General features: G+C 34.3%; 1 long non-coding RNA gene across 1 annotated transcript; it reads left to right on the top strand.

Moving 5' to 3' along the window:
• The first annotated feature begins 4,452 nt into the window (after positions 1-4,452).
• Positions 4,453-4,979, top strand: LOC121214840 (uncharacterized). The gene is made up of 2 exons (XR_005910577.1): positions 4,453-4,641; positions 4,710-4,979. It is a non-coding gene; the product is annotated as an uncharacterized lncRNA (long non-coding RNA).
• The last annotated feature ends 1,073 nt before the right edge of the window (positions 4,980-6,052 follow it).

The raw sequence follows: 6,052 nt of genomic DNA, 5'->3' as shown, positions 1-6,052 counted from the left end.
TACAGGGTGGGATGTGCTAACATGGCAATGACTGTTTTTTTTTTTCCAAGGAATTGTATCCGTTGATGATAAGCAATCTCTCACGAAGTTTGTTGCATATAAAAAACCGACACCAAGTTTTCATACGAATTGGTATTTCCAGCAGCAGATGCCTTACTGAATAAAACCTATTCTCGTACTTGTTGGTTTCCGCGCAGACTGAAAAAAACCTTTGATTCTTTTTAAGAACAAGTTCATACTCACCATCTTCGTTTCTTGCCATCTTTTTTAACCCTAAAGTAATCAAAGGGAGTTATTTTGATTTGCTTGAAGGTTGAATAAAAAGGGACTGCTTGTGTTCCAAAAAACTACCATCCATTCGAAACCATACAACAGCTTTCCCTGAATTCCATTGGCGTGGTTTCAAGTTATAAACCCTATTTTCACACAGATTGAAAAACCCATTGTAGCCATGTTGTTAACAAAAGCACCGCCTCCTTCTTCAACTTCTTTCTTCGAAGGAAGCATTAGCCATGGCATCTTGTAACGAACTCTTCTGCAGCTAAATTCCAAGAAGAACAAACAGCTTTGGCTTGAATCAGATCTATGAAACTTAACTTGTTGAAGATAGACCAAAATTTCAGTGGAACTTGGTCAGCAAGGCTTTTCTTCTTTTCGCATTACAAGAGTAGTAATTGTAAACGGATTATGGACGTTATAAGGCAAAAAAAATACATTTTTATCTATGTCGGCTATTAATTCACTATTTTTCTTATTTTGCCTTTTATGTGAGAATCGAAAACTGCCAAAACTGTTAATAGTCTCTTGACCAACATGCTATTAAAATTTTAAAATTTTAAAATTTAAATTATAAAACAATAAAATTTAATGAATTGATTTTTTAATCTATTTCAACTTTTTTCTTTCCGGAAACAGTATGTCGTATGAATTTAATAAGATTAGATTGATTTAATGAAGAAGATTTTGAAATTATTTTTTATAAATGTAAATTTTAATTAAATTAATATTATAAATTAAATGATTTATTGTATATTATATCTACTTTTAATTTTTATTTCTTTCATATATATTTATTTAATAGCAATAAATTAAAATATTTTAACCATTAAAATTTACATCTATAGTTGGAATTATTGGATATAATACATTAAAAAAAGTAAAATGCAAAATAAATATCAATTAAAAGCTGTAAGTAAAAAAAATAATTATTTTATATTTTTTATAATTGGATATATCAATGTGTTATCTATTTTTTAAAAAGGTTAATAGTAAAATTTTATTGTATTAATTTGTAATTTCACAATTTTGGCAACTTCCGCCCCTTATCCAATCTCACCGATAAAATAAACCGCTCGAGACCGTCAGCAAATATATATGCAGAGATAGTCTTCTCAACTCGGTGACTCCATTCAATAGCCTGAAACCGTTACCATGGACACTGGTAACGTTCAATGGCAAGCTTGCCTCACAAATATGCAACCATATAGCCTCCATCTTCTCAAACCCAGTATCCACCCACCAGCTTGGACTAATGGTAGCAAATTGGCCTCCATAGCGTCCAAAGGGTCGCGTTTTCTCTATGGTGTAGGCCAGAGGGTTTAATGTGAAGGCCCTCTGTATGCGCCTTGCTATTTGGGTCTCTCTGCTCACTTCGTCTTCGACTGACTACTCCACCAATACTTCCAAAGACCTTCTCGTAGCATACTGGCCTGGGTTCTCCACTTCGTGCTATTTGCTCGGTGGCACGTCCCATGGTGTAGATTTTGTTGCTGACTGCCCAGCCTAAACGGATCCAGTGTGAAGCATGCAATTTGGTAGCGTATGTTGCAGCCCAGACTATGGCTGATGATGCGGTGGGGAAATCAGGGCATTGTGCCTATGGGAGTGTCTATGAGGGGCCATGTTTGTGTTGTTTGAGATGGTGGTTTACAAATTGGGTGAGGTTTTGGAGAGAGTCCTGAGGCCATCCGAGCTCGACATACCATCTTGAGTGACAAATCCTGGTAGTTCTGTATCTCCATTTGAGTGACAATTCGTTTGAAGATCTGTAGCTTTAGTTTTTGCTGTTGTTGGTTTGTGTAATGTCCTAGGTTGTTCTGATTTTCTGCAAAACTTAAATCAATGAGGTATATGTATATATATATATAATCATATGAATGTACTTTATTTAGTTACATGCCTGGTATGAAACTTGAAACAATTAAGATTATTGCAACTGCTTTCATAGTTATGGTATCTATGTGATGAACTTGTATTTGGATAATAAATATATATCAGCTTTTGAAGACCCTCAAAAATACATTAGAAGCCTTCTCTCAGTCACCAGTAACTGTTTCATTTACAATATTCTGTGAACAGGTTTCGATGCTCTAAATCCTATGTTACTTGGACTTGAGTGGAATATCGATATATGCATATGTTCAACATTTTTTTTTCATATATTAGAATGTACTTGAGGCTCATATCCGGATAGGTATTGGCAGATGGGTACTTTAGGGAGCACAATGTTCAAGTCAATTATCCTGATCTATCATGTTTAATAAAAGAAAACCTATGCTTAACGAACTAGTCTCTTGGGAGTTTTTATATAGTAGCAGGAGTAAGATCTAGCCTAGATCAACTTGACTGTTCATCAGCCATCTCAAATTCCTAACACCTGCCATATTATATTTCTTCCTAAGAAAACTTTTAATCATAATTGATTACCATGTTCTGAGTTACTGAAATTCACACTTTCATCAGCAATTGAAGTCTAATAAAAAGCTTTGCGATACATTGATTACTTTAATGCTGTCTATTGAATTTTTATAATTCGACATTAATAGCTGTCTCACCCCAAGAAATCCAGGAGCTTCTGTTAGCCATTAGATAGGATCTTAGAGTGCTTGTGTTGAGCTTGATGTTGAAGGTTTATAATTTGACATGAATTTTACATGTAGGCATAATGGACCTTCATGTGGCATATGTTGCATCGTAACCATAAAAAACCTATCCCAAATGGAGGAACAATAGGACAGCTTGCTTTGATACCTGTTTGAATATTAAGAGAATAAGAACAATGAATCCTCAATATATTACAAGCTGGTAATTGTATAGCCACAACCGATTCTTCAGTAATGAAAGAGTCAAATGCAGTTAATAATAAAACTATCCCTCTTTTATTTTTTTTGCTAGCATCTATTAATTGCTTTTGAGTTGGATATACGGAAAAGATTTACACCCTTTTCTAGCTTTTCTAGATGATGCCGGTCTATCAATGTGCTTTGTCCTGTCATATTGAACCAGGTTATGAGCTTACTGATAGCAGCTTTTTCACAGTGAAGTCTCATAGGTGGAGAGTAAAAGCCTTTAGGTCTGAGCATTTCTCAACCATAGCATCTTCTACCAGGTATTCCCTTCAATATTAGGATCCCATGAGTGACTGACGCTTGAGCACATGAGTTGACTGAACTATGATAGTTCAACTGATAACTCATAATTATTTTTTAGAGTTTAGATTCAATTTTGTTTCTTTGGTATTGAACTATATTTCTCATCAATTTGTCAAATATTGGATTATTAAAAGGAAAAAAATTGGTTGGAGTTTAGCTTTAACATAGTCGATCATTCATCATAGAAAAACTTGCCAAAAAAATCTATATTTGAGCTTACAGTTTCCATTATGATTAGGTTCTCTAGTTTGCTCCCTTCTTTAACAATCACAAAAGAGGAGGGATGCTCTGTTCTGCCTGAAGAAGTTTTGGGACCAACTTTTGTCGTTATATGCACCAAACTGTTGAAGTTGTTCTTAAATATTTAAGACCCCAAATCCTAGCTTGTGCATAGCTTCCTTTGTGGTTGTTAAATTTATTAACCCCAATATCAAATCTCTGTAATTAATATATATTTCTCGTGGAGATTTTGTGATGAATGGAGTCATGTAATTCTAAACTCTCCTCATCCAACTCATGAACTTTTCAGAGTTTATTTTTTTTCTTCCTATCCACATGTATAAATGATGAAGATGTTACCAGCTCTGTGGGAGGAGTTTCATCTCAGATTCATTCATTGCCCTCCGTAGCTACAAATGCCATGCCGTGGATTTGCTTCTCCTCGTAAACTTGGGCCACAACCATTTCTGGAATAGGCTGTTTTACAAAGTCAGATTTTGCTTTGAAGAAAGATTTCGAAAGAGCAGACTTGTGATTCCTACCAAGTAAAGTTTCCAATGGTGCACCGATTGGAAATTGTTCAAGTAGAGATCAGATTGAGCCAACTCATTTCCAGCATCTTCTTTCACTAGTCCAGTTGAGGAATTTCTTCCATCAATTGAAGAAGCTGTCGGTGCCTCCAAGAAACATGGAACGTGCTTGAATTGTCATCTTATCATCATCTTTACTTGATTTCACCCTTTCTCATGTGGATGCTCATTTGTATTTCTTTAGGAAACTTGTGTGCACATACTGCACTGGTGAATTAGTTCCGTTTTGATCCAACATTCTGTGAACTCTGAAAACGGTGACATTAGCTGGAACTGGCACCGAGTTTGTTTTCCAAGCTAAGACTACCCCAAAGCTACCTCCACCACCTCCTCGAATGGCCCAAAACATATCTTCTCCCATGGATTTTTATCAAGAATTCTCCCATTAGCACAATTGAGCTGTATGAAACCAAAATAATATACTTCACAGGTTCAGTTCACTAATCACTAATGTGCACTTTTCCTGCAGGTTTCGGGTTTGAGTGGATTTACGCGCGTAGGTATATTTAGTCAAACAGCATGGTAGTTGTTTGAAGAGATCCGATATTGTTGTTGAAACTTGAAAATTAGAATAGAGTTAGCCAGGGAATGTTGCAAGCTTGTTGTATTAGATATCACCTTTGATCCAATTGGAGAATAGCTAGCAAACGTCACAATCTCTACTTAGCTGTTGGCTATTGCAGCTGAAATCATACAAAACGTAAATAGTAACGCTAGGTGCTCAAATGTTTTGATTCTACTTTCATTCCATTAGCATTTTCTTATAACGATATACGTACCAGTATATACGCGTTGGTTAAACGTATTGTCCTTTTTGAATATCCATAAATGGTTACTTGAACTTTATACAAAATCAGGTGGAAAGTCCATAAATATATTATTTCTCCTCGAAGAAGGCATTATTAACGTATAGATGCTAAATGAGGCCATATATTGCTCCACATTTCAAAGCAAACACCCATTTTCAGTGTTACTATAGTGCTAGACTGACCATACAAATAAAATAAAGAAAGCAGTACGAAGGGTGAATCATCAACATTTCAAGACAACACTTCTTTAATTTCTTTAAGTATTCGGCAGATGAAGTAGCCCTTGAAAACATAAATTCATAAAAATCAGCAAATCATAATAAAAAGTATTCATTCTCACATGCACCATGGCTTAATAATCGCCGCATAGATTGGTCAAACAATCAGCAAAATAACTATACGGAAAGCTCCTTAATTAGAAAAAAAAAAAAAACTGTAGGGAAAGCCTACACTTTAAGCTCAATCCACTTTATATATTCGTGCATGGGTGGCCCCAAATAGTGTAACTAACGGATAATATAAATTAAAATATTCAATACTATGTAAGAAGTTTAGCGAGTCTTATTATTTAGATTAGGAGCAAAAAATAAAAAATAAAAAAATCAGTAATTTATTTATTTATATCTCTCTTCAATCATTCACCAAAAGTCTTTGTTTATGGAGATTTTGAAACAATGTTCGAAAATTAAATACTAAGAACTCAAAGAACAATCATAGGCCATGTGACTGTTGTTTAACTTATCTTATTGGAAGCAACGGGCAGCGATTAAAATTTTAAATTACAATTTACATTATTTTAATCTTCGATCACTTTGAAAGTTAAATAATTTAATTTATGATTTTTAATTTTCAAAATGTTACTGAATATATGACAATAGCTTTTTTTTTTTAATTTTAGTATTGTAATATGATATCAGCAAGGATTTAAGCAATACAAGTATAATTCATCAACAAAAAACTTGGCCAAGAAACAATATGATCTGATCTTACAAGCTTCCCAAGC

Source organism: Gossypium hirsutum, chromosome D02 (genome assembly GCF_007990345.1).
Source record: "Gossypium hirsutum isolate 1008001.06 chromosome D02, Gossypium_hirsutum_v2.1, whole genome shotgun sequence".
NCBI classification, from domain to species: domain Eukaryota; kingdom Viridiplantae; phylum Streptophyta; class Magnoliopsida; order Malvales; family Malvaceae; genus Gossypium; species Gossypium hirsutum.
The sequence above is the reverse complement of the archived record's forward strand: the minus strand, read 5'-3'. Positions and strand labels throughout refer to the sequence as shown.